The sequence below is a fragment of the Lonchura striata genome, chromosome 26, assembly GCF_050655825.1.
Source record: "Lonchura striata isolate lonStrDom1 chromosome 26, ASM5065582v1, whole genome shotgun sequence".
NCBI lineage: Eukaryota > Metazoa > Chordata > Aves > Passeriformes > Estrildidae > Lonchura > Lonchura striata.
This window is the reverse complement of record NC_140728.1, coordinates 4,684,513-4,705,998: the sequence shown is the minus strand read 5'-3', so window position 1 is coordinate 4,705,998 and position 21,486 is coordinate 4,684,513. Positions and strand designations below refer to the sequence as shown.

At 54.0% G+C, this 21,486-nt stretch overlaps 1 protein-coding gene across 1 annotated transcript in view; it reads left to right on the top strand.

Moving 5' to 3' along the window:
• Nucleotides 1–10,390: 10,390 nt before the first annotated feature.
• The window catches only part of CDK18 (cyclin dependent kinase 18), a 38,858-nt gene continuing 27,762 nt past the window's right edge, over nucleotides 10,391–21,486 (top strand). The window contains exon 1 of the mRNA XM_085561243.1: nucleotides 10,391–10,890. The gene's annotated coding sequence lies outside the window, so the exon portion shown is untranslated. The remainder of the gene's footprint in view (nucleotides 10,891–21,486) is intronic.

Here is a 21,486-nt window from a genome sequence, read left to right as displayed (position 1 = left end):
GGTTGGTAACTCATTCCATGGCTCAAACCCAAAATCACAGCTGTTTCCAGCTGTGCCAGGGTCTCAAATGCTTCTGACCTGGGCCTGGAACCTCCAAAAATGTCTGAGGGATGTTTTGAGTTCCGACACTGGGGGGGTGAGTTTTGGTTCACAGGGAAAGGGAGCTCTGTTTTCAGGGCCTTGTGGCCTCCCGTGGCCTCCTGCCTCCTCACCTTCCAAACGTTGATGACACCAGAGCTGGGCTGGCACGGGAGTGAGGGTGGCACAGTGCCCACCCCACTCCCAGCTCGGCCCAGAGTTTTCCCAGCCCCATCCTTGCCATTCCTGCCCTCCCAGGGGTTCCTCCACCATTCCCATGTCCAGTCCTGCTGCCCCAACCCATCCTTGGCTCGCTTTTTTGGAAACGTTCTCACATCCAACATCCCTCCAATGCCTGCTGAAGTTTATGCCTGCACCAATATTTTGGGAAGCCGGAGCCGGGCTGGATTCCTCGTTTGGGCTGAAAATAGCTGAGCAGGCTGTGAGTCAAGCTGGCTGAGCATCCCGAGGCTGTGCGAGCCAGCAGTGAGGGGAGTCCCTTCCTGGTGCCACCCAAACTGCTCCTGCTGTGCAGTGCCAGCCTCTGCCACAGCTCCTCCTGCTCCTCCCATGCATCCCTGCAGCCAAAGGCTTGGAAAATCCTGATTACCTCCAGCCAGACCTCCTCCACCCCAGCATTGCCTCTTACGAACAGGGACTTGCTGTTTGGGGCTGGAAATCCCATTTGTGTGGGACTCAGATTCAGTCAAAGAAAGAAACTGAGAGTTTCTAGCCAGGAAAAAAGACTGGGAAAGAGCCGGAGAAGAATGTGAATAATTCTTTATCTCTCTTGTTATTGACATTGTTTATAGTTAAGTTCTATCGCTATGTGTCAAGCACTGTACACCAATGGTGTAGATTGCTTTCACTCCATTGGTCCTCATGGAGCTCTGTATAAAGAGTGGTGTATTTTGAATAAATCTGAGTTTTACTCTCAGTTGTTTTCCATTGGACCGATGAATTTGGTCCTCACAAAGCTCTGTATAAAGAGCGGTGTATTTTGAATAAACCAGAGTTTTACTCTCAGGCTTTTTTCCATTGGACCAATGGAGTTGGTCCTTACAAAGCTCTGTATAAAAGAGTGGTGTATTTTGAATAAATCAGAGTTTTACTCTCAGGTTTTTTTCCATTGGACCAATGGAGTTGGTCCTTACAAAGCTCTGTATAAAAGAGTGGTGTATTTTGAATAAATCAGAGTTTTACTCTCATGCAGCCTTCTGGTCAGTCTTCTCATTCCCGTCCTGCCTCGACAGGACACATTTGTGCTCTGTTCTCAAGGCCTGGGTGTTGCAGGTGCCAGTCCGAGCAGGAATTCCCAGTTTGTGCCAGCAGGAAAGCTCCAAGCCCTTTGCTGGCGTGTGCCCTGGCAGGGAGGAAGATCTGCTGGGTTTCTCAGACACATTTCCCTGCAGGACTTTAGCCCCGGTGCCCGTTCCTCCTGCGAGGGAGCAGCTCCGAGCCCTGGGTGTGCTCCCTCAGCGTTCCCCGCAGCGCTCAGCCCGTGACCCGCCTGGGAAGGGGAAGTTTGGCGGTGACTCAGTGGGAGAGATGGATCATTCCCCTGAAAAAACAGCTTATCTCCTCCCCACGCTCCAAGCAGGGTGACAGGGGACAAGGTTCACTGGCAGGAGCAAATCTGGTTCTTTCGAAACTGCGGAGGTGTTTAACCCCTGGGAAGCAGCTGCTGCAAACGCCTGGGACAGCCAAGCACAGCAGCTCCCGCAGGTGCCAGGGCTGGGGGGCAACCAGAGCTCCCGGGGGTGGCAGCTCCGGTCCTGTGAGCGCTGAGCTGCCCCTTTTCGGGAGGGGAGCCACGCAGTGAAACACCAAAACCAGAGGCCAAACCCTCCAGCGGCACCACAAGAGTGAAACGCGGATGAAAAATGAAACCCTACAATTCTAATAAAGACTTGTAGGGAATGGGTGTGTTTATTTGCAGTGCTGTGGATGCGTGTCAGGACTCATTGCTTTTTAATGTACATGTGTAATTCTGAGAACTCATGATCTTTCTTTATTACCTTTACTAATTTCTATATGTATAGAATTTTACAATAGGTTAATGTATATTTATTTTGCTGATTTTATATTATACTTATAGCTAGTTATATTTGTACTTAGTTTTTGTTAGAAGGTATAGAAAGGACTCTTGGGTTATTTTTCTCTATCTGTTTTAAAGTCTAAGGAGTCTTTTTTAGTTTTTATTTTTTAGTGTGGAAATTTGTATTCCTTTTCTTTAGCTGGGGTAGTTCTGCCAGACTAAACAGCAAATTTAAAGTCGCACATTTTACTTAAATCTAAATGTATTTTTACCCTGTTAACTTTTCACTCTGTCTCAAGAGAGGCTTTGGCACCTTCTGGGGCAGAACTTTTGGGATCTGTGGTGCTCTGGGCGTTTTCCTGGCTTTGCACACCCACAGCAGGACCATGCAGGAAGGACTTGGTACAGAATATTTTTTTTTTTTTTTTTTTTTTTTTTTTACTTTGTTTTGCAATTTGGCAGCTCCTGGTTGCTAAGGGCCTGGATCTCTGGTGTGGATTGGTGGAGCTGTTGTTATGGTGATGCTCCATGGGCGAAATTCAGAGGAGATGCTGCTGCAATCGGTGGTTTGCAGTCGGCCTCGTGGTCAGCAGTGCTGGGGACAGGATTTTGTGTCCCACAGCACTGAGAAAGTAAATTCTGGGATTTCCAGGGGTTTCAGGGCAGTTTGGGGTTCGCAGAGAGCCAAGAACAGTCTGCAGTGATCTCAGCTTAGAGATTGGCAGGGTGTGGGAATGCAGAGCTTCCCTCTGGCTGCCCTGGGACCCTGGCAGGGGTCAGGAACCCCCTGGACAGAGCCCCCAGAGACACTGGCTGTGATCTCTGCCCATGGAAAAGAGTTTTCAATCTTACAGGATCAATTACCAGCTCTGAGGGTTTGATATCAGTAATAATTAAGTGTGGCACAGGTGCAAAAGTGAAATTTTAGGATTCTAGATGAGGGGTCCAAAGGGGACAAGAGGGAGGAAATTGGGTGTGCCTTGTCCTTTTTCTCATTCTTCATGCCCTCCATGTCTCACTGTGGTGTTGGCATTTTTCTGTTGGTTCAGGCTGGGGACACACTGTCCAACGTGGGTGACAGATATTGGCACGTTATTGTAAATGCAGCCCAGGGAGTTTCTGGTATTTAATGTTTGTCACATCCCACTGAGGGCAGAGCCCCACACGCTGCCCTGCAGGACAGAGCTGGGCAGGGCAGCAGAACATGTGAGAGATCAACAGAATAAACAACCTGGAAACCAGCACAGACCAATTATGGCTTCTGCTTTGGCAGGGGGCTGACAGACAGCGACTTTTACAATCTCAGAATCATCAACACCTCAGATTCTGACAGCAGGGAGACCCTGAGGAGCTCCCTCAGCTTTGGGACAGACACAGGGATATCCAAACATCCCCATTTCTCTTGCTCCTCAATTCACCCGCTTTTATAACAATAATAACAATATTCCTTCTGTCCTTTCCCTTCTGGGAGTGACAGCACAAGGGGGAATGGGTTCAGACTGAAAGAGTGGAAGTTTAGGTTGGATAGATGGGAAAAATCCTTCCCTGGGAGGGTGGGGAGGTCCTGGCAGGGGCTGCCCCATCCCTGGAAGTGTCCGAGGCCAGGCTGGACAGGGCTTGGAGCAACCTGGAGCAAGTGGGAGGCGGAATTTTAGACCAGATGACCTTTAAGGTTCTTTCCAACCCAAACCATTTTATGAGCCACATTCCCCAAGCCCGTGAACCCACCAGAGGTGCGGCTGGGGGGGTTGCTGTTAAATCAGGGTGTCCCTGAGCACCTGCACAGCCACACCCCGGGCTGGGCCGTGCCACGGGGCTCATTTGCCCTCTCCAGCGAGGCTGGGCACTGGAGCATGGCCCCGTTTCCCAGTTCTCCTCAGTTTGCAGCCAGCTTTCCCCCAGCCCTGGGGCTGCTGCTGAAGCGCAGCGCTGCTCTCCAGGCAATGATTTCCACATGCCTGCATGTGCTTCACGGGGGGAGCAGCCAGGCCAGGGCAGCAGCAGCAGCAGGAGGAGGAAGAGATGGAGGAGGAGGAGGAGGAGGAGGAGGAGGAGGCATTGAACACATTTCTCTTTCCATGACTCGCTGCCCACGCTCCTGTGGAGTGGCAGGGCAGTGGGGAAGGGATGCAGCGAGTGTGAAATGTTCCCTGCAGAGCCCCGGAGCTCTCCTCGGGAGCTGCACACATGCCAGGCCATGTGAGCCCAGCGCCGGGGAAACGGGGGAACGGGGGCTGCCGAGGGCTCTGCATCCTCAGCCAGGAAAACAGGGGAATGTGACCCCCCTGAGCCCTCCAGGAGTAAAACAGGGGAACGTGACCCCCCTGAGCCCTCCAGGAGTAAAACAGGGGAATGTGACCCCCCTGAGCCTTCCAGGAGTAAAACAGGGGAATGTGACCCCCCTGAGCCCTCCAGGAGTAAAACAGGGGAATGTGACCCCCAAGAGCCATCCAGGAGTAAAACAGGTAAATGTGACCCCCCTGAGCCATGCAGGAGTAAAACAGGGGAATGTGACCCCCAAGAGCCATCCAGGAGTAAAACAGGTAAATGTGACCCCCCCTGAGCCATGCAGGAGTAAAACAGGGGAATGTGACCCCCAAGAGCCCTCAAGGAGTAAAACAGGGGAATGTGAACCCCCTGAGCCCTCCAGGAGTAAAACAGGGGAATGTGACCCCCAAGAGCCCTCAAGGAGTAAAACAGGGGAATGTGACACCCCCAGAGCCCTGCAGGAGTAAAGCAGGTGAATTGACCCCCCTGAGCCATGCAGCAATAAAAAAGATGAATGTGACCCCCCGCCCAGAGCCCTGCAGAAGGAAAATGGGTGAATGTGACCCCCCCAGGGCTGCCTGCAGGAGTCAGGCACATTCCTGTTGCCGTTTCTCCACAGCCTCAGTCGGAGCTGTCAGGTTTCATCGAGTTTCTGCATTTGCTGGCCATTGCCAGGGCTCTCCTGGGCTGCGGATCGAAGCTCTGGAGCTCTCCCCAGGGACACAGCGGTGCCTGCTGGGTACAGCTCGGTTTGGAGGTCGGGATTTTCTTTTCTGGTTCTTACTGGGCCGGGTGTGTCGCTGCTGGTGTGTTTGATCTCCCCCGTGTGTTGTGGGATGAGTCCCCCACTCTGGGGGCAGATATTCCACAGAGGCCAGCAGTGACAGCCAAAACTGGCTGTTCTTACACCAAAAATCGATGGTTTTACACCAAAGCACGCTTGGCATGGCTGTGGCAGGGCTGCTCCCTCCTGCTGTGACACATTTGGATGCTGCTGTCACCTCTGCTCACCCTGAGCTGCTGTGCTCTGCTCCTAAGGTGGCTTTGCCAGGATGTCCCTGCTCCTAAAATGGGTCTGCCAGGCTGTCCCTGTCCCCAGGTGGGTTTGCCAAGTTGTCTCTGCTCCCCAGGTGGCTTTGCCAGGTTGTCTCTGCTCCTAAAATGGGTCTGCCAGGCTGTCCCTGTCCCCAGGTGGGTTTGCCAAGTTGTCTCTGCTCCTAAGGTGGCTTTGTCAGGCTGTCGTCCCACTCCAAAGGTGGCTTTGCTAGATTGCCTCTGCTCCTAAAATGGGTCTGCCAGGTTGTGTCTGCTCCTGAAATGGGTGTGCCAGGCTGTCCCTGACCCCAGGTGGCTTTTCCAGGCTGTCCCTGCTCCCCTGGCTGCCCTGGGCTCTGTCCCTCTGTCCCTCTGTCCCCAGCACTGCCTGCAGTGTCCCCAGCGGGGCCTCTCCCCGTGAGGGACCCGCAGAGGATTTCACAGTCCTGGCCAGGAGCCAGCCTGGGGCGGGCACAGTTTCACAGGGCTGGGCTCCAGCTCCGTGCCAGCCCCTCAGAATTCCCAAATCCCTGTCCTCGGACTGCCTGGGACAGGGACAAGGGGCACAGAGTGAGTGAGGCCAGAGCTGGGGTTGCTGTGCTGTTCCTTTTGTCCCTCTCACATCCCTGCAGTGGGGTTTGCTGGCAGGGAAGGTTCTGGAGAGGAGAAGCCCTAGGAAATCCTGCAGGGATGTGGCTGGAATGCTGCTCAGGGTGCTGCAGCATTCCCTGGTGCTCCTGGAAGTTTCTCCTTCCCTGGATTTGGGAAGGAGCAACTCCTGGTGGGTGTCTGGGGGTGATCTTTGGGTGTGGGGAATAAACAGGATTGCTCCTTCCAGGAGGAAATCCCAGGACTGAGCCAAAGCCAGGAGGAGCCTGGAGCCGTCACAAAGGGTGATGTGGATCCCTGGACACGGCTCCCAGCCAGCCAAGCCCCTTCGGATATCAGCACCCAGGAGTCTGCCAGGACCTTGCAGCCCCTCCTCACCTCCCCACTGCAAAAACCAGGACCACACTCCCGGTACTAAAAGCGATTCCAGCATTTATTATAATTAAAAGAAAGGCCTAAAGCAAGGGGGCTTGTCCGGGATGAGCAGGAGCGATCCCATCAAGGATGCTGCGGTGCCGGCGCCGGTTCTGCTGAGCAGCGATGGCCACGATGTTCCAGGTGGAGCAGCATGGGTTCAGAGGGTCAGATTCCCCTTTTTATCCTGTTTATCATGTTTTTTGTCCCTGTGGATTGGTTTCTGTTTGGATCCCTCATTTGCATGAAGGTTTAAGTGCTTGATTAGCCTTAAGCCCAGCCGAGCCCCATCGGATATCAGCACCCGGTGTCTGCCAGCCCCTGCAGCTCCTCCCCTCCCCACTGTTAAAACCAGGACCACACTCCCAGTACTAAAAGCTATTCCAGCATTTATTATAATTAAAAGAAAGGCCTAAAGCAAGGGGGCTTGTCCGGGATGAGCAGGAGCAATCCCATCGAGGACGCTGCAATGCCGGCGCCGGCTCTGCTGAGCAGCGATGGCCACGACGTTCCAGGTGGAGCGGCACGGGTTCAGTGGCTCAGATCCCCCTTTTTATCCTGTTTTTTGTTCCTTTGGATTGGTTTCTGTTTGGATCCCTCATTTGCATGAAGTTTTAAGGGCTTGATTGGCCCATGACAGTTCTGAGCAGGCTGGCTTGTTTCGCTGGGGGTGGTGCACTTTACTTTAGGTGTATTATGGTATGTAGAGTACCACGTTTCTGACAACTCCCCCTTTAAACCTCTTTCTTTTTATTATAACAAATGCTGAAATTGCTTTTAGTACCGGGAGTGTGGTATTGTTAATGCAGGCAAACCCAATGGGAAGAAATGACGATGTTTGACTCAATTCAGAAAGCTGAATTATTCCTTTATTATATTATTCCTTTATTATAACTAAAATACATTAATACACTATATAAAAGGAGGATACTAAAATTACATACTACTTTCTCTGACTCTATCTCTAACTCTAACTCAACTCGTGACCCTCTCCTGAGAGTCCAGTCCCAGGTGGATTGGGTTGGATTGGATTGGATTGGATTGGATTGGCCACCAAGCTCAAACAATCCTCACCAGAATCCAACCCAGCAATCACCCCAGGTAAAAATTCTCCAAACACATTCCACATGGGAAAAGCAAGGAGCAGAAATATAAATTGTTTTCTCTTTCATTTCTGTCTGTGCACCTCCATGAAAACTCTGGGAGAGAGAGAAATGTGCTTGTCACTGTGTGGTCCCGGATTTAACATCCCCCCCGTGCCGGGACATCCATCACAGCCCGATCCCTCTGCTCCTCTCCTCTCTGGGCTCTCTCCCCCTCACACCCTCCTCCAGAGCCGGGGCTGTCAGGCTTTCGCAGCAATCCCTGGCATGCCCATGGCTGTAATTTGTGTTGATGAGGAATGTTCTGCACCACCGAGCAGCTGGGGTGACACAAGCACCGAGCTCATGGCTCTGTCCCCTAATTACTCTAACATTCCTGCCCTTTGCATGTTGCTTTCTCTCCGTGGTTTCTCTGAAGATCCAGTCTGGGGGCTTCAGCTTGATTTGCTGGAGCTTTTCCTGGGAATCTCATTTCCTTTCAGTTTCAAACTGGATTTACGGAGCTGTGGCGTGGGAGGTGTGGCAGCAGCTGTTGGAGCTGCAGTGAGCTGGGAATGACACAGAAGTGCTCCCGACATCTCCCCCAGGGTGACATCTCCCCTCTAAATGGAGGAGACGGGTGAATGTGGAAGTCAGAGCCGTGCCAGAGACTGGGATGTGGGGAAAAGCCACCCGAAGAGGCCATTTCTGCAGCCAGCAGCAGGAAGGGAGCGGGACGGGCACTCACAGGGCGCTGACTGTGCACCCACATGACCGGGTACTCATTGACCAGGGGTGACGGGAGGACAGGCGTCCACAGGAGCCAGGAGCCAGCCTGGATGTCACATACTGCCCTGGATGTCACACACAGCGCTGGGTGTCACAGACTGTCCTGGATGTCACACCACAGCCCTGCATGTCACACACAGCCCTGCATGTCACACAAGCCTGGATGTCACACACAGCCCTGGGTGTCACACACAGCCCTGGGTGTCACACCACAACTGTGAATGTCACACCACAGCCTTGGCTGTCACACTTAGCCCTGGATGTCACTCACAGCCCTGGATGTCACACCCCAACTGTGAATGTCACACCAGCCCTGGATGTCACACCCAGCTCTGGGTGTCACTCACAGCCCTGGATGTCACACCCAGCCCTGGATGTCACTCACAATCCTGGATGTCACACCCAGCCTGACACCGTGGCCACCACCCCACCCCTGGCCCCACCTTTGCTGCTCCTCCCTGAGCCCTGCAGAGCCGGGGGTGCCGATCCCCGTCAGACGCAGGTGACAAACGAGCTGCTCACCCTGCGTCACCAAGGACGGCGTCTCAGCCCTGCTGCAAAGCCACCACGTCCCCGCCGGGTCACTGTGCCTCAGTTTTGAACCCCCACCTGCTTCTGGACCCGGTTCAGAGCCCACTGGTTCAGCTCCTGCTGCCACCGAAGAGCTGCTGCTGAAGTTTTACCCCACACCCGGGCGCTCAGACATTGCTGAGGGCCTCAGGGAAGATGGCTTGGGCCAGGCTAAAGCGACCAGAGGAGATGGATCCTTCTAGAACATCCCTTCCCTCCATGGGGGCTCGGATTTGATGCTCCTGCGGTGCCATCTGGGAAGCATTTTCGCACTCCTCGAGGTGTCTCCCAGCCAGCCTGGTGGTTCTGAGATGAGAAATGAGAGTCAGCAAGTCCAGCGAGATTCCCTCCTTCGAAAGGAACGAGGGGAAAAGGAGTTCTGGCAGCAAAGCCCAAATTTGTGTCTCATGGACAGTTTTATTTGTGGAATATCCATGTCTGGAAAGAACACCCTAAATGCAGGATTTTCCCCCACAGAACTTGCATCCCCTTCCGTCCTCCTCGCCAGCCCTGCTGTGTCCTCCATGTTCCCACTCTCCACACTCTGTGGAGATGGATTTTGTGCCTCCCCTGCCCTTCCCCACCACCTTAAACCTCCTGCACATCCCTCAGATTTCGGCACTAATTACAACAACTCTGCTGACAGACAGGGCGGTGTGTGGAGGGAAAGCGAGGATTAATATAGGCGAGGATATAAAAAATTAATTACTTTCAGGCAGACAATGTTGGCACCTCCAGTCCGCCTGATTTATTTCCATGGCTGCTCTATTTTTGGCGAAGCCAGAATGTTTGACTAAATATAAGACAACAAGGAGCTGGAATGGGTGGGGGAGCCGCTGCTAAATCCACAACCCCGAGAGGCTGAAACCCCCACGGATGCCGGTGGCTCGGGCTGCTCCGGCTGTGCTCAGAGCCTCAAGGAGGAGCAGGAAGAGCCGCAGGAGGGAGCTCCCCTGACTCGAGTGCGAGGCCGGGATCGCTGCGTGCTCTTTGCGCCTTTCTGTGTTCTCCGTGCGCGGCTCCTGCCCGGGCCAGCGGGGCCGAGCGGGCTCCTTATCCCGGGGCTGCGGCGGGGAGGAGCCAGCGCCGCACGGAGCCGAGCGCCGGCAGCGCTCCCGCACCGCGCCGGGTCCCGCACCGCGCCCGCACCGGCCCCGGCGCCCCGTGCTCCGGCACCGCTCCGGCGCCCCGTGCTCCGGCACCGGCACCGGCACCGCTCCGGCACCGGCACCGGCACCGCTCCGGCTCCCCGTGCTCCGGCACCGGCACCGGCACCGCTCCGGCACCGGCACCGGCACCGCTCCGGCTCCCCGTGCTCCGGCACCGGCACCGGCACCGCTCCGGCTCCCCGTGCTCCGGCATAGCTTCGGCTCCCCGTGCTCCGGCACCGGCACCGGCACCGCTCCGGCTCCCCGTGCTCCGGCACCGGAACCGGCACCGCTCCGGCTCCCCGTGCTCCGGCACCGGCACCGGCACCGCTCCGGCTCCCCGTGCTCCGGCATAGCTTCGGCTCCCCGTGCTCCGGCACCGGCACCGGCACCGCTCCGGCTCCCCGTGCTCCGGCACCGGCACCGCTCCGGCTCCCCCGACACCGGCACCAGCTCCGCTCCCACTCGCCCTGCTCGGTATCGGTACCGGCGCCGGCTCCGCTCCAACTCCCCTCTGCTCAGTGCCGACACCGCTCACCCTCCCCCGGCACCGGCACCGCTCCAACCCTTTTCCTGCTCCGGCACCGGCACCGGAACCGGCACCGGCACCTGTCCAGCTCTCCCGTGCCCTGGCACCGACACCGCACCAACCCTCTTCTGCTCCGGTACCGGCTCCAGCATCCGCCCCGCTCGGGTACCGGCCCCGTTCCCGGCCGCTCTCCGGTGCCGGCCCCGCTCCGCTCGCAGCCCGGCCCCGTTCCCGGAGCGGCCCCGCGGCTCCCGCAGCACCGCCCCTGCTCTGCCCCGCAGGAAGGAGGAAGGGACACGGCAGGAGCGAGAGCGACCTGCTCGGCGGCCGGTGAGTGCCGGGGTGACCCCGCCACGGGCCGGGAGCGCTGCCCGCTCCCCCAGCCCCTCCGGGAGCGCTGCCCGCTCCCCCAGCCCCTCCGGAGTCCCTGCCTTCCCCCCAGCCCCTCCGGGAGCCCTGCCTTCCCCCCAGCCCCTCCGGGGTCCCTGCCCGCTCCCCCAGCCCCTCCGGGAGCGCTGCCCGCTCCCCCAGCCCCTCCGGGAGCCCTGCCCGCTCCCCCAGCCCCTCCGGAGTCCCTGCCTTCCCCCCAGCCCCTCCGGGAGCGCTGCCCGCTCCCCCAGCCCCTCCGGGAGCGCTGCCCGCTCCCCCAGCCCCTCCGGAGTCCCTGCCTTCCCCCCAGCCCCTCCGGGAGCGCTGCCCGTTCCCCCAGCCCCTCCGGGAGCCCTGCCTTCCCCCCAGCCCCTCCGGGAGCGCTGCCCGTTCCCCCAGCCCCTCCGGGAGCCCTGCCTTCCCCCCAGCCCCTCCGGGAGCGCTGCCCGCTCCCCCAGCCCCTCCGGGAGCCCTGCCTTCCCCCCAGCCCCTCCGGGAGCGCTGCCCGCTCCCCCAACCCCTCCGGGAGCGCTGCCTTCCCCCCAGCCCCTCCGGGAGCCCTGCCCGTTCCCCCAGCCCCTCCGGGGTCCCTGCCCGCTCCCCCAGCCCCTCCGGGAGCCCTGCCCGTTCCCCCAGCCCCTCCGGGGTCCCTGCCCGTTCCCCCAGCCCCTCCGGGAGCGCTGCCCGCTCCCCCAGCCCCTCCGGGAGCGCTGCCCGCTCCCCCAGCCCCTCCAGAGTCCCTGCCCGCTCCCCCAGCCCCTCCGGGAGCGCTGCCCGTTTCCCCAGCCCCTCCGGGGTCCCTGCCTGCCCCCCAGCCCCTCCGGGGTCCCTGCCTGCCCCCCAGCCCCTCCGGGGTCCCTGCCCGCTCCCCCAGCCCCTCCGGGGTCCCTGCCTGCCCCCCAGCCCCTCCAGGGGCCACGGCCGCTGCTTTTGGGACTGGCGGGACACAAAGTGCGAGGGGAGGGGAGAGTTGGAGGTACGGAGAAGGAGGGCTCAGCTCGGTACGGATTTGAACCTCGGTGCTCCCTGGTGAGGGAGATTCCTGCGCGTGTCTGGTCCTAAATCTGTTTCAGGGAGCTCGGGTCAGCCCCAATATTGGATTTTGATGGGCAGCTCTGGGTGGGGGGGCCTGGGGGGAGCCTTTCGGTGTGGAAATGCGTGGGGGTGACACGCAGGGTCTGTCCGGTGGGTCCCTGGCTCGGGAGGGAGCCCTGCCCCGGGCTGGCAGCTCGGCATTCCCCTGGCGCTGCAGTTTTTGGCGGCTGTCACAACCAGCCGCATGTCCCCAGTGCTGCCTGTTGCTGTGACAAGTTCCCGGGGCTGTGCCCCAGAATGTGTCCCCTTCTTTGTCCCCACACAGCCCCCTGAGAGCTGCCCTCTGTGCCAGGCCAGCCTGAAAAGCTTTAACAGCCTCATCCCTGGGTGAGAACACCCTGGGGTGTGTGTTGGCACAATGGTGGCATCAGCTCTGAGAGGAAGAACAAATCAGGGTCAGGCCTGGGGCTGCTGGCGCTGGGTTTTGTGCTGTGCATCAAGCAAAGCAGCGGCGCAATGTGACGTGTGCCAGGCTTGGAGAAGGTGCCTGAAGGGGGAAAAGCTTTGAACAAGCATCAGGCAGAAAGTTGGAGCCTCTGGATGAGATTTGTGAAAGGGCAAGAGCCGTTCAACAGGGCCCTGCAAGGAACTGGGATTAATTCATTCCCTCCTCGGTGGTGTGGGGCAGATTTGGGGTGTGGATCTGGGGTGTGGGGCTGAGATGTGGTGAATGCAAGCAGAGTCCTGTTTTCCAGCCTCACGAGGCTGTGACAGCGCCTGTGGGGCAGGGGAGAGGTCAGGAAAAGCAGTTCCCATGATCCTGAAGAGATTCGCTCCAGGAATCTGCCCACTGGGTAATGGACATCGTGTCAGCGGGCACACACAGGGGGCACGGAGATCTCAGAGCATGTGTGGGGTGGAGCATCCTTCCCTCCCTGGAAAAAGGTGGGAGAGGATGTCCAAGAGTCCCAGAAGGAAGAGGCAGGAATAGGAGGGCACCCGGCTCACCCCATCCATGGAACTTCCTCAGTGTGTGAGGCACCCAGCCCAGAGTTTGCTGATTTTCAGTCTCTCTGTCAAGCCAGAAGATTTCCGAGCAAGTTTTGGTGTCCATGCTCCAGGCAGGGCTCGCAGATTTGTTCCCAAGTTCCCAGGCTTACTCACTCACGCTGGAAAATATCAGTACCACGTCCAAGTGGGAGCAGTTAATAAATGAGTAGTGGAACAACCTCGCCAGCAATCCTGGGAGTTCCTCCTCTCTCATCCTGCTGGGATAGAGAGAAAGAGAGAAAAAAATTACAACTAATCAGGGCTCTGGAGGTCTCCCGCTGTCCACGGCCTTGCCACGGATTCTGCCTGGCCTTGGCCACGTCACCGCCGTGTCCCCACGGCCGAGTTCCCCCATCTGTTAACTCTTGACCCTGCTTTGTTCTCAGGGCTTTGCTCCCTGAGCTCTGCAGAGCTCTGGGATGCTGGCAGGGATGGGAAGCACTGAAATCCTCGTCTCCCTGCCCCTTTCACTGAGGCAGCTCTTTGTGGAGGCCTGAATGGGCCCTTCAGAGAGGCTGTGCTGGTGACAGGGTGACAGAGGGAAGGGATGGTGTCACACATTGGTAGCTACAGGTGGCTGAAGTGCAGCTGGCTGCTTTTTATTGGCTTCCAAACCAGCTGCTTTAAATCTTGAGCTGCTGCCTCTCGTGTGCATTCCTTGCCAGTGTCACTTGTCCCCTGGGGACAGGCTGGGGTGCAGAGGGTGCTGCAGGGGACACTTTTTGCCTTCCCTCACTGGACCCAGAGCAGGCAGATGAGAGCAGCTGCATTTTGCACAGGGCAAAACACAGAGGCAAAATGGCTCAGGGAGCTCAGCTGAGTTTTGATCTCCCAAATCCATGAGGATCCTTCTGTTCTCCCTGTCCCACCACCTGATCAGGCAGAACCCTGGGTGTCCACTCAGCACGTGCACTAAAATATCCACGTTGCAGTTTCCACTGAGACCATCATCCCCTTGGTCCGGCCTTCTGGAGAGAAATGAATGTTTGGTCAATGCCTGTAAACCCTGTGACATTCCTCTGGCTTCCACAGAGCTGAGGTCTGGGCCAGGAGGGCTGAGAATCTCCAGAAAAGCCGGGATCTGTGTGTTTGGAGTCATGTCCAAGAAGAGTAAGAGTTTCCAAAAGGGCTTAGGCTCAGTAGGAGCCTCCCAGATTCTCCTTCCATCCTCAGGGAAATTGAGGCAGCTTCTTCAGGCAGCCGACAGGGCAGCTTGGCTCAGCTCAGAGGAGATCCCAAGCCTGGAGTGAGTTCACCTCTGTGTAATTCGTGTGCTGACAGCCCAAAGCTCAGCTCTGCTGGGCCGGGTTTTCCTCGGTGCGGGCAGGGAGGTGATGAGGGCTCTGCTGGAGAAAGGTCCTTTGCTGGCAGTGAACCCTGTCCAGGCAGAGCTTTGCCCTGCTGGCTTTGCTCTCCTCTAAATCCAACTGGCTCCTGCTGTTTGTCCAGGAAACCCGATGGCAGGAAGCAGCCTGTTGATGGATGTGGCCCAGATCCCAAGCTGGTGAACAATTAACTTTGCAGAGTCGCTGTGCAATCAGCCCGAGCATCCTCTGCCCTCTCCTCCCGCTCCCAATCTCCCAGCCCAGCGTTCCTTCCAAGGCTGCAGCATTTTGCCTGCAGCCAGTGCTGCTCATCTGCTGCTTGTTTGCTCGCTCGCTCCCAATCTCTGGCTCCCATCTCTTGTCTGGCTGGATGAGAAAACTGCTGTGGGATGATTCCCGAGGCATGGAGCAGCCCTGGCACAGGGCAGGGGTTCATCCGTGCTGCCATCTCTCATCTGTCTGCTGGTCCTTCACCTCCCTCCCTCCATGCAGCCATCCCCAGCCTCGTGCATCCTTTCCTCCTGCCTTTCCATGCTTTTTTAGGGATGAGCTCTGAGCCGCCGCAGCTACAGCTGGATTTTCCCAGCTGCATTCCCCACGTCTCTCCCTGATCCCTGCTGGAAATCTGGGCATTCCTTCCCACACCTGAGCAGTGGCTGGGCTCTCCTTGGAGCTCCGGGTGCAGAGTGCAGCTCCAGGTGGAGGCAGGACCTGCAGGAATGCAGCTTGGGAAGCAGGAGGATGCTCCAGTGACTTGGAGCCCTCTGCCAGCACCAGCAATTCTGCCCTTGGTTGTGGCTTTTGTTCCCTTTTCTGCTGTCCCTGCCACCCCCAGGATGCTGGGGGCAGAAATAATTTGGGAAGTGTTCAGAGTTTGAGCTGCCATTTGCAAGGATTGCTGCTTTTTGGGATCCAGGAGCAGCTCACATGGGACATTTCGGGGATCTCAGCTGGGTTTGCTTCCCTTTCCTCTCCCTGTGTGGGTTTAAACCGGGGACAATTCCTCCTTTGTCACCGTGGTCCCTCCATCCCCAAGGTCTGCAGGCACTGCCTCAACAAAAATCATAAATTGGGTGGCAAATTCCCAGTCCAGAGCTGTCAGAGCTCAGTCCCTGTCACCTCTGCTGGAACACCTGGATCGCCTGAGCTGCTGCTGAGATGCAGAGAGGGGAAAACAGGATGGAGTGAGGCTGGAATCGCTGCCCTTTCCTGAGTGCCTGGGAAGGCAGAGCACCCGTAGGCATCCTGGAAGGATGCTGTTAATGAAGACACTCCAATTAATGGCATTTTCAGTTCATTATTTGGTTAGCTTTTAATTTTTCATGTTTTCCCTTATTAATTTTATTGGTGACATCCAAACCTTCCACCCTTGCACCGCCCTTGTCGTCTTCATTTATCAGCTGGGAAACTGAGGCACGGAGTTTAATTCCTGGGGTTGGGAAAATCCTGTCACTGGCAGCTCTGGATCTCAAACCTGAGGCCTAAAACTCTCTGCAGGATCCGCTGGTCTGAATCAAACAGCTCCTGTCTCGCCGTGCTCTGGGGTTTATGAATTTAATTCATCTTTTGGGCATCTTTTCAGTGTTTTTATTGTTGAACCCTCTCCATGAACCATCTCCCTCTCTTTTTTCCTCAATCCCTGAAATCCTCAGCCATTTCCTTTAAAACAACCCAAATTTTCCCAGCTGGAGCGGGGCAGGGCACCGACTTTGAGCAGTTTTTTGTGGTGATTTTGCCTTGAATCGCTCCATTTAAAAGGAGAGGCTGCTGAAGCCGACTGTAAACACCGAAACCCCCAAAGAAATCAAAACGTGCCTTTTTTGGGAAGCAGGGAAACATTCCCAGCGTTCCTTTTATTTCTGCTCTTTCTCCATTTCGATTTTAATGGTTTATTTTCTATTTAATTATTTGGGCAGCCTTAATGTGCCGGTCACTCAGGGGTTGGGATTCCTGATCCTGGGGGGATTTATCCTCAAAACACCCCCCAGCTTTCCCCTCTCTCCTGTTGCTCCCAGCACTTCCCACTCTTGGAGCCGTGGCTTTTTTTAGTTGCTAAATCTGACAAGGTTTGTGAGCAGGAGCCTCAATTCTGCACTCGGGAACATGCACAGGAATATAAATTCAGCACTTTGGGGGCTTTTTTCCCTGCATTCCAGCATGGAACATCACCTGGAGCTTGGATCAGCCATCTGTGACTGGAGTTATTGGGTGGAAAACCTTTCAGGTTGGTGGTTTACGGGCCAAGCCTGTGCTGGAGCAAATGTAGATGCAGAGGGATCTTCAGGAGATCCCAGAAACTGAGGATCCAGTCCTGATCCAGTAGATCCAGGATCCATAAACAACAGAACCAAGGAAATGGGCTTGGTGTGCCTGGGGACTCTGAGGAGGAGGAGGAGGCAGAACTGAAGGTTTTGGTTATACCCAGAGCCTGGTTTGTGTCTCATCCAAATTAAAATGCAGGGAGAGTCTCTGTGCGCCCAAACTGAATTTAACAAATCCGCCCAACACCACCCCCACATCCTCTGCCTGAGCAACGGCTCCCAAAGCCCTGGGGAGAGCAGGAGCAGCAGGAGCTGTCCCATGATGTCCCATAGTGTCCCATCAATGTCCCATCTCTGTGCCATGCTGTCCCATCACTGTCCTGTCACTGTCCCATCTCTATCCTATCACTGTCCCATCACTGCCCTATTGCTGTCCCACCACTGCCCTCTCACTGTCCTTTCACTGTCCCATGCCATCTCATCACTGTCCCCTCACTGCCCCTTTGTTATTCCATCACTGCCCCATCTCTGTCCCATCACTGTCCCATTGCTGTCCCATCACTGTCCCATCACTGTCCCATCTCTGTCCCATCATTGTCCCATCATTGTCCCATGCCATCCCTCACTGTCCTATCAGTCCCATTGTTATCCCATCACTGTCCCATCACTGTCCCATTCTGTTCCATCTCTGTGTCCTCACTGTCCCATGCTATCCCTCACTGTCCCATCTCTGTCCCATCTCTGTCCCATCTCTGTCCCATCACCATCCAATCTCTGTGTCCTCACTGTCCCTTTGTTATCCCATCTCTGTCCCCCTCACTGTCTCATCTCTGTCCCCCTCGCTGCCCCATCTCTGTTCCATCTCTGTTTCATCTCTGTCCCATCATTGCCCCCTCACTGTCCCACCACTGTCCCTTTGTTATCCCATCTCTGTCCTCCTCACTGCCTCATCTCTGTCCCGTCACTGTCCCCTGTTGTCCCCTCACTGTCCCCCGTTGCCCCATCACTCCCGTGGGTGCCCTGTCCCTGCAGAACCACCCTGGGATATTCTGGATTTCCCCGAATTCCCCACCCATGGGGATGGGCAGAGCCATTTCCTCAGAAAAGTGCCTGGAAAAGGCCCAATTGGGGCATTTGGGTTCCAGGCAAACACAGCAGAGCATGGAGGGGGAAGGAGCATTTTTATAAATTACCATGAGCAGCAGTGTGCTGGTTAAGCGCTTAATCCCTCCCAATCCCCCCTGATTAACGATTAATTGTGCCACTAATTGCGCTATCATAGCGTGGCAGGCCCAGCCTGCAGCGGGCACAGGCAGCCGCACCAGTGCTGAACCACAGCAAACTGGGAGCACTGGGAGGCCCTGCTGAGAGGGCCAAAATCCCTCATCTATTCAAACCTCGGGTTATAATCCTGATTTATCTCCAGTTTCCTTATCAGCTGGGAGGCAGGAGAAGAGGATTGTATGCACTTGGAACAGCCCTGCTCAATGTCATCCCTTTTTTAGGATGGATTTTCCTCTCTCCTGTGAAAACCACATGGAAATTCTTTTATATTTTCATTTGGAGTTGGGTGAAAAGCACAATATATGAATTTATTTCCAGTATTTTAATATTTCTGATGCCTCTTTAATGCAGAGCAGGCTGCAGTGTCCAAGGCCTCTCCTCTCCCTGACAGTGTCCAAAGCCCTGCTCGGTGTCATCCCTTTTTTTGTGTGGATTTTCCCTTTTTTAGGAAATATATTAATTCATTTCCATTCCTTTTACATTTCTGACACCTCTTTTATGCAGAACAGGCTGCAGTGTCCAAGGCTTCTTTCTCTGACAGTGTCCAAGGCCCTGCTCGGTGTCATCCCTTTTTTTGTGTGGATTTTCCTCCACTTCTGTGAAAACCACATGGAAAATTGTCTATGTTTTGACTTGGAGTGGGTGAAAAGCACAATATATGACTTTATGTCCATTATTTTTATGTTTCTGACATCTCTTTAATGCACAGCAGCCTGCAGGCAGTGCCTCTCTCTTCCTGACAGTGTCCAAGGCCCTGTTCGGTGTAATCCCTTTTTTTGTGTGGATTTTCCTCCACTTCCATGAAAACCACAGGGAAATTAATCTATGTTTTTGTTTGGAGTTGGGGAAAAAACACAGTATATTAATTTATTTCCATTATTTTTACATTTCTGACACCTCTTTATTGCACAGCAGCCTGCAGTGTCCAAGGCCTCTCCTCTCTCTGACAGTGTTCAAGGCCCTGCTCGGTGTCATCACTTTTTTAGGGTGGATTTTCCTCCACTTCCATGAAAATCACATAGAACTTTTTCTATGTTTTGATTTGGAGTGGGGGAAAAGCACAATATTTGAATTTCTTTCCACTGTTTTAACGTTTTTGATGCCTCTTTAATGCAGAGCAGGCTGCAGTGTCCAAGGCCTCTCTCCCTGACAGTGTCCAAGGCCCTGTTCAGTGTCATCCCTTTTTTTGTGTGGATTTTCCTTCTCTTCCATGAAAATCACACAGAACTTTGTCTATGTTTTGATTTGGAGTGGGGGAAAAGCACAATATTTGAATTTATTTCCATTATTTTCCTGTGACAACCACACGGCAGTTTGTCTAGGTTTTGATTTGGAGTGGGGGGAGAAGCACAATATTTGAATTTATTTCCATTATTTTCCGCTTCTGATGCCTCTTGAATGCAATCAGGCTGCAGCACCCATGGCCTCAGGGCTCAGCCGTGATTTTCCTGGGGTAGATCCCTTTTTTCCCCTCTGTTATCTCGCTCTGGGCTCTGTTATCTCTCCAAGGCTTGTGCAGGAACCAGCCTGGTTTGTCAAGGGCTCCCTCCCCCAGCGGGGCTTTTACAGCAGAGACGCAGGGTTTGGAGTGAAGCAAAAAAAAAAAAAATCTTAAAAAAAAAAATTAATAAAGGGATTATTTCATTGTTTTCTTGAATTATTTCACAACAATTCACGATTTTGCTTTGTCTGCGAGCGACGCCGCAGCTTCGAGGACACGGGGCTGGCCTTGGCGGGGTGGCACAGATGGCATTTACAGTTTAACGAGGAGCAAGGTTTATCCAAACACTCCCTGCTCACCCGGCTTCCTAGGCAGGCCTGAAACATTGCCTTCCTCTGCACTCAGGCAGGAATAATCTGTTTATTGCAGCTGGGATCTTCCTATTCTGTTGGCTTGTCTTAACTTAGAAGTGAATTTTGAGAGAATTTTGATAAGGAGGCAACATAAAACTGGATTTTTATTTGAAGGTTTTCAGGGGCAGTTATGGAAAAGTCTAATTTTTTAGGGGAAAAGTTTAATTTTTTATTTTTATCGGTTTTAGGAAATTAGTATAATTCATAAAAAGTACTAATTAGTGGGGTGAATGGTGATGTAATTTTTTTTCAATTTTTTTTTTTCTTTGAGTCTCTCTTTTTGGTATTAGTTATATTTTGTCTATGAAAATGAATTTTGAAACATTGTTCCCAACTTTGGTAGTTCGGAAGAATTAAGATAGTGTTGGGGTCTTGTATTTTCTGGGCTTTGGAGGTAGTTTTGGTTTCTTTGCATAGGGAAAGGCTGTGGGGAATTACTGGCAAAATTAGCCCCTAATACAAAAGGCTACAGAGCTACAAATATATATGAAGAATAGATATGAATAAATATATATGAATAGATATTAATAAATATATATGAATAGATATGAACAAATATATATGAACATATGTGAATATATATTAACAAATGTATATTAATATAGATGAACAAATATATATGAACACATATGTAAATATATATGAACAAATGTATATTAATATATATGAACAAATATATATGAACATATATGAAAATATATAAACACATATATTTGAAGAATACAGAGAACATAGAAAAGAAAAAAGGCAAAAACTCAAAATGGCTTCAATTCCCTATCCAGGAGTGTCTGTGCTGGGATGAACAGGAAAATGCCGAGGTTGTGGTGGTGCTGGGATGGATTTTAGGGTGGATTATAGGGATTTACAGGAAAATGCTGGGTTTGTGCTGGTGCTGGGTTGGATTTTAGGGTAGATTTTAGGGAGGGCTGAGGGATGGAGTATTCCTGGAAGGCAGCGAGTTTGGGATCCTGGAGAATTTGTGTCACCACATCCCCGGGCAGTCCTTGGACATCCCTGTGCTGGGGGAAAAGGGATCGAAGAAAAGGAGGAACAGAACCAGAGCACGAGGCAGGGATGTCCCAAAGCCTGGAATTTTGGCAGCAGCAGGGATCCCACGCCAAGTTTGCTGCCCCAAAGCAGTGCTGTTATCATCCTGGCACCCTGGCAGCCACCTCGTGGGTCAGGAGGGGTTTTCACCCTCCTGCCTTCCTCCAGCAGCTCGGTGGGACAGAAACTCCTGATTCCCAGCGGGAGAAAGGACTGGGATGTCCCTTCCCTCATTTGGGAATGGCAGAGATTCCAAATTCCTGATTCCCAGCGGGAGCAAGGACTGGGATGATCCCTTCCCTCATCAGGGAACAGCAGAAATTCCAAATTCCTGATTCCCAGCTGGAGAAAGGACTGGGATGTCCCTTTCCTCATCAGGGAACAGCAGAAATTCCAAATTCTTGATTCCCAGCTGGAGCAAGGACTGGGATGATCCCCTCTCTGATCTGGGAACAGCAGAAATTCCAAAATTCCTCCAAATTCTTTGCTTTTTATTGTCTCACAATTGTCCTAATTCTAAACTTTATTACTCTAATTATATTATTATTTTAATAACCATTTTATAATCATTAAACTTTTAACATTTTAAGAACCAAGTGATTGGCGTTTTTCACAATTATGGCAGCACCACCCGAGGGGAAATCTCCCCCACAAGCACAGGCCCCTCCAAGGATGGGTGCAGGGCTGGTTTAAAGTTAAAT